Source organism: Lutra lutra, chromosome 8 (genome assembly GCF_902655055.1).
Source record: "Lutra lutra chromosome 8, mLutLut1.2, whole genome shotgun sequence".
NCBI lineage: Eukaryota > Metazoa > Chordata > Mammalia > Carnivora > Mustelidae > Lutra > Lutra lutra.
This window is the reverse complement of record NC_062285.1, coordinates 111,741,558-111,755,372: the sequence shown is the minus strand read 5'-3', so window position 1 is coordinate 111,755,372 and position 13,815 is coordinate 111,741,558. Positions and strand designations below refer to the sequence as shown.

At 33.5% G+C, this 13,815-nt stretch overlaps 1 protein-coding gene across 1 annotated transcript in view; it reads left to right on the top strand.

Annotated features, from left to right (window-relative positions):
* Positions 1-13,815, top strand: part of MGAT4C (MGAT4 family member C) — a 746,802-nt gene that overhangs the window by 85,597 nt on the left and 647,390 nt on the right. The window contains exon 3 of the mRNA XM_047743470.1: positions 5,615-5,647. The gene's annotated coding sequence lies outside the window, so the exon portion shown is untranslated. The remainder of the gene's footprint in view (positions 1-5,614; positions 5,648-13,815) is intronic.

Sequence of the window (13,815 nt, the reverse complement as noted above, 5' to 3'; positions counted from 1 at the left end):
GTTACTAGGGAATCCTTAAAAGCTGTCTTTTCACATTGTCCTGGAAAGGATTAGGGTAATTGTGTCCTTTATTCGTGGGTCCCCAAACTGTGAATAATTTTTTTAAATCCCCATTTTAATTTTTACTGATTTAAGAACAGAAAAGACAGTGCATTAAGCTTTTCCTTAGGTCCCACTGGGATCTGAAGGATTCTTTCCAACACATTGTTTAACTTTTCTCTTTACCCAAAGGAGTAATTATTATTCAAATGAGGGGGAAGAACAATTTAATGTTTCCATTTTTCCAACTCTTTGTTATATCAGTAACATAGCTTTCATTAAAATAATAACCATAGATTTAGCATATCTGTTTTTAGGTCTGTTTTCACTCATCCCACCTGGCTGGGCTGGGGGAAGAGAGGACCACATGTTAAAGGTGAAGATACTTGATGAAGATTAGAGAGAGATTTGCATTTCTATAGTAGGACAGAATTAGTGGCCTGCCCATCTCTTTGGGGAAATATTATAAATGCTGACTAGATTAACATATTTAAATGTATTGATGAACTGAATAGAAAGTAAGGACTACTCCTAGGCAAAGCTAAATGAAAGGGGAAAATGAAAAGTAAGAAGCAATATGTTGATCCTACCTTCCATCTTGAGAGCAATTGCAAATTCTAGTGAACTTGAGTTTTAGTTTTCATAGATTTGCAGAGCATAGAGAATAGGTACATCAAGTACTTTCTTAAATTAAGAAGGCTAAAAGACTATAATCCCTTCATAAAGCTGGGTCCAGCAAATTGGCTAGACCCTTGATATAAGTGTAAAAACTATGTAAAGGTACATTCACTGAGGGTTTTATAAGTGAGATATTCCTATCTTAAATCCTAGCGCTGAACAAGAGGGAAAATAATCCTAGCTAAAAACTAAATAACCCTTATATTGGATTATAGCCTGAATTTGCCTTGCTTAGAAGATGTGAAACACTTTAATGCAACACTACAGTTTAAAGTGGCCTTAGGTTGGTATAACCCCTCAGTCACCTAGCAGAAATAACTGTGAACTTGCTCTGAAAGAAACTCTTTAGTCCAAGCCACAAATAAGTACCCCAAGTAAAATGTTAAGAAATACAAATTTATAATAAATCACAGAACACCCAATGAAATAAAACACCACAGCAAGAATCTCCAAAAATGAGTCAGAATCTCAAAACTGAACATACAAAATAAATTTGCTACATGGGTTGGGTAAATAAAATACTGAGAAGAAGATGGGGTGCCTGGGTGGCTCAGTCAGTTAAGCGTCTGCCTTCAGCTCAGGTTATGATCCCAGGGTCCTGAGATGGAGCCCCGAGTCAGGCTTCCTGCTCAGCAGAGTCTGCTTCTCCCTCTTTCTCTGTCCCTCCTCCTCCCTCTGTTTGTGTTCTCTCTCTGAAATAAATAAATAAAATCTTTAAAAAAATAATAAAGTACTGAAAGGGAGAATATTAAAGAGACCAGAAAGACTTAGCTAAAGAATCAAAAGTTTGGTTTGATATTGAAACTATTTTTTAGGTCAGGGTCTCTGGAAACAGACTCTGAGATACATATTTACATGCAGGAAGTTTACTTGAGTGTGTTCTTAGGGAAACAACAACAACAACAACAACAACCCCCCCCCCCCCCAAAACCCTACAGGGCAGTAAGAGAAGCCTGATTAGGTGATCAGTAGCCTCAGCTTATCTTATCATAAACTCTAGACCTACTCATTCCTAAAATTAATACTCAAAGCCAGACACATTTTTAGTGTTTCTATTATATGGAACAGCAGCCATCCTACAGATAGAATATGAGGTTAGAAGGTGAAAATGAGATCACAGGGATGAAAATTTTTTAGAAACTGAAAGTTCTGCACACATGGTTATCATAACCATCTATCCAGGAATCAAAAGTATAAACACTGGAGTCAGATAATTTCAATTCACTTCTGACTCTGACACTCACTAGCTACTAGACTGAAAGCAAATTGCTATGTCTTTCTTTTCCTCGGTTTTCCCATACGTAAGTGAAATGTATAAAATCTACTTTGTAGGATTGTTGTGGAGGAGAGGAGCATAACTGAAGAATAAGCATAACACTTATTATACAATATTAGTTTATTAAATATCCTCTGATACAATAAAAATACCATTAAAAAAGGAAAGGAGGATTATAACCATGATCCCTAACTTAGCATCTGCCTCAACTTTTCTATATTTACTCTGATGTATTATTTTAATTCCCTTTCCCTAAGACATTTTCTGACCATAGCATATGCAGAATCTAATTCCCACTCCAAAAGCAAAACAATATCTTATGAAGGTTAGCTTTACTGAAATATATGCATTCTAAAATCCCAGGAGGACTCTTTCTCTGACTTTTTCTATATTTTTACAGAGTAAAATTGGCCATCTTACTTTTGTTATGACAGCATATCACGTATTTGCAGAGTGATACTATTTTTTTGGGCTAAGTGTTTTAGAATAGCATAATTCCTTTTATCTTACTCCTACATTGACAAAACAAGTATAGGTTATGGCATTGAGATTTTTATTGGCAGAAGCAGTCACTATTAAATAACATTGAAAAATATGTTTTTATCTGTGCCCTGAAGAAAACATAAAATAATGATTTTCTTGCATTTATTTGTTTTCCTACCCTTAGAACAAGTGAGGTACAATTGTTTCACTAAAGTAAAGTCCCTTTATTCTGGCCCTTTGAAAAGAGTGAAATTACTGCTAATTTTTATGGTTGAAATTTCCAGCCTACCCAGTAGAATTGGAATACATCTCATATGGAAGTTTCCATCTCATATGGAAGTTTCCATCTCATATGGGAGAAATCCACAGGATTTCTTTACAGCAATAAACAAGTACTCTGTTTTATTCTTTATGTTTGACCAGATTTATCCTCTTCTTCTTTAAAGAAAATCTGGGGCAAGTTGGCTCCTACGATAAGCTGTCAAGATGAAAAATCCACACTGTAATGTCAATTTGCAATGCTTGTGGTTCAAAGGATATTTATGGCACATGTGATTTATTTTTCAATCACCTAAGATTTAACAAAGAAACTATATCATGATTAATCTCAAAAAATGGAGAGGTAATTTATTTTTACAAATTCTGGTTGAACAGCAACAGCATGTCATTTCTAAAGGTGCTATTAGGAACAACAATAGCACACCAGCTATTGAAGTATGTATAGACTGAACATTTTATTTTTTTATTTTTTATTTATTTTTAAAGATTTTATTTATTTATTTGTCAGAGAGAGAGAGGGAGAGAGAGCGAGCACAGGCAGACAGAATGGCAGGCAGAGGCAGAGGGAGAAGCAGGCTCCCTGACGAGCAAGGAACTCCATGTAGGACTTGATCCCAGGACACTGGGATCATGACCTGAGCCGAAGGCAGCTGCTTAACCAACTGAGCCACCCAGGCGTCCCTAGACTGAATATTTTAAATTGCAAAGAAAACAAAAGGCAATACCTGAAGAAAATCTAATATAGAAATTCTACTGTCATTTTGGGGGAATGCTTTCATGGATATTAAATAGGTGAAAGTGACGTATAATGTCTTTTCAGGGCTTTTATTATGAGATTAACTTATTTTTCAAATGCATGCCATCCTTGTAAGTCTTTCTAACATAATTTTAACACAGATTTTATTTCATTAATAAAATTGACAAAAATTAATTAGTTGGGATGAACATTCAACAGTGTTGGAACAGCTTCTATGTTTCAAATGCTCTTATTCTTGATTCTGGCAGATGACTTCTTGTACTTCTTAGCATCAACTTCGGAAAATCTACTTTAGAATTAATCTCCTAATATTCACTTTTCTGCTGTATTCTATTCAGGATTAAACCTTACAGACCTGCCTTCTGCTGAGTAAGTCCTTGGCTTTCTTACTTACACAATTTTATTTTCTTAATGATAACATCTATCATTGCAAATTGCACCTGACATAAATTCTCCTTAATCTTTCTCCTTGTTCTCCTGCAAAACTGATGTAGTCTTTGTTTTACAAATAATTGACAGTTCTTGTTAAAGTACATTATTCTATTACTAAAAAAATCACATAAACCAATCATTTTTGTTCTTTTGTTACAACTATAGAAACAGTAAATAATTAGATATATTTGAATGGATATTGAAATATCTAAGGTACAGTATTTAAAAAAGTTATTTTGAAAATAGTGTACTTTATAACTATAGTTGTCTGTACAAATGTTTGTCCTTAGATAACAATGTTAAAACACAGAATGTGCATAGAAAAATATCTGGTATGACATGTACCAAATTCAGTGTTCATTTATTGAGTGGGGTTATAGTAAACCTTCATTCCTTATATTCTTATGTATAATACTTGGCAAGAGAGGTTTTGTTTTGGTTTGGCTTGGTTTAAAAATTAAAATGTTGCCCATTTAAAAATTAAAATGTGTTCATTTTAACACAGCTGAATTTAATGTGGAAAGTGTTTTTGTTTGTTTTGATTTGGTTTTGGCTTTGGTTTTGGTAATAAAACATGAGGAAAAGACCGGAAGCATGTATATCTGCATAATAACAATGACTAATTCCAGGAGGTAGAATTACAGGCAACCTTAATTTCCTTGCTTCTTGACTATATTTAAAATACGTGTTCATAAGAAAGACTTGTCAGTTTAGGCAGTGCAAAGTAGAATCATGTGAATGGACTAAAATTCAAAAACTCTCATTTATGACACTTGCAAAAACATCTCATTCCTCATACACCTTGTTTTGGAAATATGATTTTGTTATTATGGTTAATTCTTGATGAAATTTGCTTATCAATAAACTACCTTAATTCTATGAGCGTTATTAAATCAACAAACCAAATGTAGTACATCATAGTGAAGTTATTGCTTGACTTTCTCAAAAGCATTAGTTAATTGCAAGGGGAATGACAATTAAGTGAGGTTTTCTTTAACTTTTTTTTCTTGGTGGTTATGTCAATTTTTCTTGTGCTTGTTTTTAATAAGGTCACAGGTAATGACAGTAAAATAATAGCATGCATTTTTTCATGTATAACAGAGAAAATATATTGGGAAGATCAGTATCTAGTTGTAAAAAACATTAAAACAATAAAAAAATAAAAATACCACTTAGCATGCCATTGTTTAAGATATTTCTTTCCCTTCTGTTTTAATTTGCTAAACCACTTTTTGTTACGAATTACGTAGATGTTTGGGTTTCATGAATTTGTTTCAAAATTCTTATATCAAGTGTGCATGTTTTATTCCAACTCTACACTCTATTTTTCTTGTTATTATTGTCTTTCTTGGACTTCTGGCTTTCCTTTGCCTCTTCAAACATCTCCAGCAATATTTAAAATCTTTGATAGCTAATGGTAATGTCAGAGGACATTTTCTGGATCCAAGCCAATCATAATGTCTTTAACTAATGTTTATATATACCAAGCTTGCCAGCTACTTACCAGTGCATAACAGAAGATAAATGTACGCCAGTCTACTACCAAGGCTAAAAGAAGCCAAGCCATCTGACTGCTAGCAACCTAATTTTTACATAGCTGTTTATAATTCTCATCGTCATGTTATAGCAGTATGATTTATTAATCCTTCTGGCATTTTTCTCCTTGACAGCCTCTCAGCTGCTGTTACATTCTTCTTGGATGGGTAAGTTCTATATACTATTTTGAAACTGTGAGTCAAATTTTATGTGTTGAGACTTCATTTGTTTTAGGCACTTATTCTACTAAAGAGGAAGAACTTTAACACTATCAAAGATATTACATATATATATATGTATATATATATATATATATATATATATATATATATAGGTTTCAAGAGAAGTAAAAATGAAGAAAAATAAATTTGGAGATGTGATTGCGATGGAAATTTTCCACAATTTTAACTCAGAGTGGGTTAAAATATAACTTACATTGCTGTTTTTACAGACAGGCCATAGCACTTTTCTCCAAATGGAAAATACAGTTTTAAGACCTTGGCAGTCTCTTGTGAATATTCAAGTACTTTGATTCAGGACTATTTTTGCCAGAATATTTAGAATTTTACACCTTTTAACTGTACTTTTACATTTAATTTAAAATCATCAATAGTTAGCTAAAACCACCAATTCAAAATGGTAGTTATCCACTGTGTTTCATGTAATTATTTTATTATAAACTTAGATTTGATGTCACTTAAATATTATACACATTAAATACAAACAATTAAAAAAGCTATTGGAAGGGAGAGTACACACACACACACACACACACACACACACACACACACTGTATTTTTTTTTTTAAGATTTTATTTATTTATTTGACAGACAGAGATCACAAGTAGGCAGAGAGGCAGGCACAGAGAGAGGGAAACAGGCTCTCCGCTGAGCAGAGATACCGATGTGGGGCTTGATCCCAGGACCCTGGGATCATGACCCAAGCCGAAGGCAGAGGCTTTAACCCACTGTGCCACCCAGGCACCCCTTGGTTTGTTTTTTATAATAGAACATGGGGAAAGACCAGAAACATGTAGATCCATATATACTAAAAATGGCTAATTTGCACAGATAGAGGTATAGGCAATCTTAATTTTCTTTATGTGTGTATAAATATATTTACTTCTTATTTATATATTGCACACACACACACATATCAATGATTTACTAAGCTAAGCTCCAATCAGGGTTGTGTTGCTAGAATCTATAGCAAAAAAGAGAAAAATATATGAATTCTATAGTTCCTTTCATCTAATAAAAGAAATGAAGTATTTTTATTTAATGTGGACAGACACATTTCTTCATGTGAGTGAATCCAGAAACATTTCAGCCATGTAAAATATATTATGTGCTATCATATTGTCAGCTATAAATTTGCACAGACTATTTTTTTTTTCAGATGGGTAATATTCTTCTGTGAATGCTTTGGTGACTGTGATTGTGATTGTGTGTTTCCTCATCTATTGAGGTGTTTTCTGTCACATTTCTTCAGAGAAGTAAAACAAATGGTTTATTCCTGTAGGAAAAATGCAAACATAATGCAACTTAGAATTTGTTTTAACCTCAGTCAGGAGCTTGTTTTGAGATGCAGAATTCGTCACCATTGTATTAAAAAGTCATAATATTTGTCTAAAGGATTTTATGTTTTTTAAAGATTTTTATGTATTTATTTGAGAGAGAGAGAGAGCCCACAAGTGGGGAGGAGGGGCAGAGGGAGAAGCAGGCTCTCAGCTGAGCAGGGAGCCCAACAGGCAGCTGGATCCCAAGACACTGGGATCCTGACCTGAACCTAAGGTATCTGCTTAACAGACTGAGCCACCCAGGTGCCCCTGTCTAAAGCATTTTAAACACAGCTGTGCCATTTGCAAGTGAGTACACAAAATAAGAGTTTTTTGGTCTTTGTGTCTCTCGAATTTCTGTGGAGTCTGGCCTAGTCTAACTCAAAATCATTACTACTTATATCCAACTTGTTTAAGTTCTGTGAGAACTGGTAAAACAATCAATGGAGAACCAATTAAGTAATTACTAATTTTCACATAGCTTCTCACTCATTAAAAACTGGGGGAACTTTAAGAAGTAGTTTCCTCTGTTTCAATCTCTTCTTTTATAGTGTATAATAATATACCATAGGAAATAGTGTCTCGACATCCAGAAAATTTGAATTTTAAGTCACTCCTCTTTATTAAAATCATAATACTATTGGAGATCCTTTTAAAGTTAGTGTTGATTTTTAAATTTTCAATAATTAGATAAATAATTTACTTATGCTCACATTAATAAAGTGACATTTCATCACAAGTAAACTGTATTTCCCAAAATTAGTACATCTTATTTTCTTTCTGAAGTCACATAAATTAATTTGTAACTGTTGATACTGCATATATTGTGAGGAAATTTGGGCCATTATGAAATTTATAAATATAAAATACACTGTATTATATAGATATGTGCATATTTATTTTGGTATTGTGATTATATATTATATATATCATAATTAATGTATATATGCAATTAATGCTTAAACAGTCTTTAAACAGTTTTAGAACAGAGAAAGTGGATGCCCCAAAAGATAGCTCTGGCAGTGATAGTAATAAATTTAAAGCATTGGATTACCCAGTTTTCAAAACACTTATTAATGAATGAAGGTTCATTTTAGAAAATTATTAGGAATGCCTATAATTCTGTCAAAATTCAACTACAGAATGCTTCACAATTTGGGGAGGGGCAGTGTCAAAGAGGTCATTAAAGACTATTGCATCTTGCACTTTATCCATCATGAAGTAAAGATTTATGAAGAATGATTAATTGTTTAGGTGCTAATTTACCATTAACCATTCTGAAGCATAATTAATGACAGTGTTTTATTTTGATTCACAATGTAATATTTCCTATTTTAAAAAATCATGTGTAAAAAAAATAAAAAAAAATCATGTGTAGTAAAAATCTATGAAAATATATTTTAATTCAGAATTGGAGTTTTTCAGTATCTTATAAAAAGTGAAATTTACAACACATGGGTATTGTGTAGAACCTGTCCAGATAAAGGGAAAACTTACGCGTGCTTATACAGAAGCCTTGTTTCTCGAGAGCCCCAAAGTGTCTTGATTCTCTTTTCTTCCTTCTTGTTACCTAAGTAATATAAAACATACTGTACTCAATTTGCAAACATGCAATTTCAGAAATGTTTGCAGCAGTGAGAAATTTAATTACATGCTTCTTACATGTTTACCAATAAACTTTATTGTAGTTGTTACATTTTATTTTTTATCGAATTCAGAGAATTGAGAAAAAGATTAAAAGAGTATTTTGAGAAATGTGTATTTATGAATTTCTAAGGAGCAGTTAGTTTCTAAGCAACACTAGTTTTTCAATATTCTCAAAACTCAAAGAGTAAGGAGAACCAGCTTTCTTAGCGAATTGTTATATAAATTAATGAATAAACACTGTGTGATGGGGCTATCCGTGTATAAAATTGCTATATAGACTTGAAGAATGACTTCAACATCAATACAGCACGTATATCGCCATATCCTTCTCTGGAAGCAGGAATGAGGGGTGTTAGGGTGGCTCAATTGGTTTAGTGTCAGACTGTTGGATTTCAGCTCAGGTCATGATCTCCAGGTTGAGAGACAGAACCCCACATCAAGCTCTTTTCGCCCAGTGTGTAGTCTGCTTGAGATTTCTCTCCCTCTCTTCTACCCTCCCCCTGCTAAATAAATAAATAAATAAATAAATAAATAAATAAATAAAATCTTTTAAAAAAAGAAGCAAGAATAATACGCATGAGAACCCCTGAGTTCAGCATATTTAGGAACATGGCAGACCTGTGTTTTTCATATGTATACCATATCTCTCCCACTAAAATAACACCATCTGTTCCATGTATATCAATTAGTAGGGACCCAGCTCCCGTCGCTTCATAACCCCCAACACCATAATGAGGGATGGACATATGACTCAGGTCTATAAAATTAGGGTCTGCTATACCATTGGTTAGACAGATTGGTGTCAGGCTATATGAACAATACAAGTTGGGTTACTACTTTTGTCCTTATTTGCTACAAAAAGGAACAGAGTAAAGCAAATCTAAAACATGAATAGAAACAGAATCCCTATGTCATGGTTTGAGACCTAGAATCTTTTCAATAACATCTGTCAATATAATCACTTTTTAAAAAATGACTGTTATTTTGAGATTCTATTTTGTTATTTTGATTCTTGATAAATACAATACAAATATTGATTTGGTGTGATATGATATTTTGGGACTTCCAGGTCATTCTCTGATGTGGTCTTGATAGTAGTATGGTAACTGAATCCAAATGTTGTATGACAAAGATCTAGACTCCATGCAAAATTTGTCAAAATCAGGGAAAATGAGGCATATAGATACATATTTTTACAATATGAGTATGTATATGCATGTGTGTTTAATTTTTCAGGATGTAAGTTAATTACAAGAAAATATCTACTAGAATTAAAAGTGTTCAGTTTTTTGTTTTTTGTTTTTTTTAGCATCTAAAGAACTGACCTCTCTGTTAGACATTTAACTGTTCTAAGGACATTGGCTGTTCTTCATTGTCTTTTGGGATCTTTGGAGAAGCTGCAGGCACAGAATTTGCAGCAATGCTAGCATTCCTTCTCTTTCAGTTTAACCCTGCTTGTTCCTGGTATGGGTAGTTTACATTGCCCTTCCTCCTGCCCTTATCCGCATTTCTCTAGTTCTTTAGATAACCTGATGGGAGAGGAGAACCCATTACTAAATATTGACTACAATGTGCTAAAGTGCTCACCCACACATAAGATTCTTCTATTTACTGCCCTTGTTATTTATGTTGATATTTGCTTAATCTAAGATGTATGTATTTAACATATATTGAGTGATTTAGAAAGACCATTCAAATAAATTTCATCCACAATTCTTTCTTTCATTGAATTACATGATTTTACCCACACTGAATGTCATAGCATCTTCATATCTACTCTTTTTTTTTTAATTAACATATAATGTTTTATTTGACCCAGGGTTACAGGTCTGTAAATCATGTCTTACACAATTCACAGCACTTATATCTACTCTTTTAAAATATGGAAACATGTCATGCTGTATATTATCAGTAGGATGGACTTGCACAATTGAGAATATATTTAAAATCTGCTGGCAAGCCCCATGGTTTCTGTTTTGTTTTGTTTTTATTTTTATTATTATAATTTTGATCTTACGTTATCAGATGTCTTGTGGTCACTTTAAGACAAAAACACAGTTCCAGTTTGGTAAAATTGAATTGACTAACCCTGCATAGTAATCAAATGTGGAACTTAAAGTTAAATATTTTCTCTTTCTCCTTATGGACCAAGTATTATAAGGCAGAGGAATGAATCTCTTTTTTAAATTTTGTTTTATTTAAATACAATTAATATATAGTGTATTATTGGTTTCAGAGGTAAATTTCAGGGATTCATCAGTTGCATATAATACCCAGTGCTTATTATGCTCTCCTTAATGCCCATCACCCAGTTACCGCACCCCCCACCCACCTCCACTTCAGTAACCCTCAGTTTGTTTCCTAGAGTTAAGAGTATCTTATAGCTTGTTGCCCTCTCTGATTTTGTCTTATTTTATTTTTCCCTCCCCTCCCCTATGATCTTCTGTTTTGTTTCTTTAATTCCACACATGAGTGAAATCAGAAAGATAATTGTCTTTCTCTGATTGACTTATTTCACTTAGCATAATACCCTGTACTTCCATCCACATGATTCTTCATTCTTCCTAGCTTGCATTCCCTCAACCAACTCAGCTCTTGAGCTAAGGACTTTTTAGTTTCCATGATCAAAGGAGAAGAGGAAGGAGAAGAAAGCAGATAAGGGCACTTTAAGGACGAATCCATGCCTTCTAGGCCAGATGCGTTTTTTCAGTCAAACTTTCTTTGTTCTTATGGATCACTTCTGTTTCTCATTTGTTGCCAGGTCATCATTTTGGACAAGATACCATTTTAAATGACTGCAGGCCAGTGCTCCTTTTGCTAGATCCACACCTGGTACATCAGATTCTTGTACTTCTTAACCTATTATTAGGGCAAGTGGCATGATCTTGCTCCTGCAACCTTGTGCTGTTTCCCTTTTAGATTTCTCAAGCATAAGTCAAGAACCATGTCCGTATCATACCCCCTTTAGTGACATATACCCAATACCTTGATTGGTCTGTTAGACCCCCTTTAGTGACATATACCCAATACCTTGATTGGTCTGTTAGACTTCCTTTTACTGTCTTACATTAGTTTTACCCTCCAGTTTTTGAAGTGTTGAATGTAGGAGGGATTGTGGGGGAGGACAAAGTATACAACTTAGTGTTCAACTTTCTCCAAAGAAGTCTTTAAATATTCTGTCTTTATTTTCCAGCTTTCAACCATCCGTGTCCTTGATGGAACTGAGGGATTCATTTTAATTATTTATTCATTTATTATTCATTTAATTATTGTTTTAGGTCACTATTTTCAGCTGTTACACAGCAGTAGATAACCAGAGCAAGAACTATGAGATATTGAGAGCATTTTTCCTTTCAAAAATGCATGAAAAAAATGAACCAGTTAGAGAGTTTATTTTACCGTTACATTTCAGATCAGGATTCCTCAAAGCAGTCCTATTGACATTTGGGGCCAGATAATTTTTGTTGTGGGGAGCTTCCTTGTGTGTTGTTAAAAGTTTACCAGCATCCCTGCCCTGTTCTACTAGATGCCAGTGGCACATAATCCCCTTAGTTGTGACTACCAAAAATGGCTCTCGACATTTCCAAATGTCCTCTAGGGGAAAAACCATTCCTGTTTGAGAATCACTGGTTTAGGTAATCTTAGGGAAAGAATGGTAGGAGAAAAAAAAAATCTTTGGAAAGAAAAAAATAAAAAATGTTATATTCTAAATAGCCAAGAATTTGTATCAAGCCCACTAATAGTAAACCATGAAGAAGAGACATTACTGAAACAAGCATATTCCAGGATTAGATGCACTGTTTGCAAAATCATCAAAATGTTCATGCTATTCATACTTTGTATATACATAGAACTAGAGCACCATTAAGTTATGCAGTTATTGAAGTTCATCTTCCTGAATTATTTTATTTCTGGAACTTTGTTTCTCTTATTTCACGCTTCAACTGATTTTTCATGTTATTTTGCATTGTTTCAATAAAAACATTTTTATAAATGAATGGCTTTCTGAAAGATGAATTTTGTCCCTGAGATAACCCCATAATATAGCGTTTGGAGCTTTAAAAAATACTTATCAGGACACAATTACTAATTGAGACTAATGGGGTATGCTGTACATTTCTGACAGTATAATCTACATCTTCAAATTTTGATGGTAATAATTGCATGGCAACTTAACAATTCAGAAAGGAACACTATCAGAATTTTGAGCCATGGAAAAGGAACAAAAGGGTTAGGGTTTACAGTAAGGGGACATTTGATTTTAAAAAGAATCCTTGTTTTCTTCTCCAGTATGACTGTTTTAAACTAGTGACATTATAATCCTGATTTTTACTTTTCATATTCTTATATAAGCCCTTTAAGAAGAGGTTCTGGGTACTACATTGTAATTTATTACAATCGTTTCAAACTTTTCTTTTTGAGCAAGAATTATTGTGATAAGTACAACACTACTTGGTTTGTTTACTTTTGTAAATTGTTTAATAGTTCAGAGGAGCTTGTCCTAAAAGAAAGCAAATAAATTGATTTTGTTTTCATCTTGGAGTCAGTGACAGTGCTATTATTTCCTAACAATTCTGCTTCAAATGCTGGTTGTCACTAATGGTGAAAAAACCATGAGAGGATTAGTGCAAATCTATCTTCAGTATTGGACAATGCAAATCTATCATCAGAACAATGAAAACGGCTCAGACTATAATATAGACTGTTAGGAGATGAGAAGCATTAACTACATGTTCAATCGTCAAGAGATTGGCCCACATTCCTGATGCTAACATAATGGTGTTTCATTGGAAGTCTAGGTAAGCTAGTGCCTCATATTCTGGTCTTAACTTTCAAATATGCCAGACATTATCTTTTTCTTGGTAATTGGGATGCCACTATTACAAGGCATATATCTGTCACCACTTGACAGCTACCACTTATCAGAGGAATAGGATATCCATTGCACAGAGCATTCAAATAGATTAAATCCATTTTTTTAACAAACTTTACATAGTGCAATGACATATAAATTTATTTATAAACTATTCATAACTTCTAGATGGTTCTACTTCTTTCATTTTTCAGGAAGTAAAGGCATTGTGGAAGCTGATAGATACGGCATGCCACTATATTTGCCCTTCTGTAAC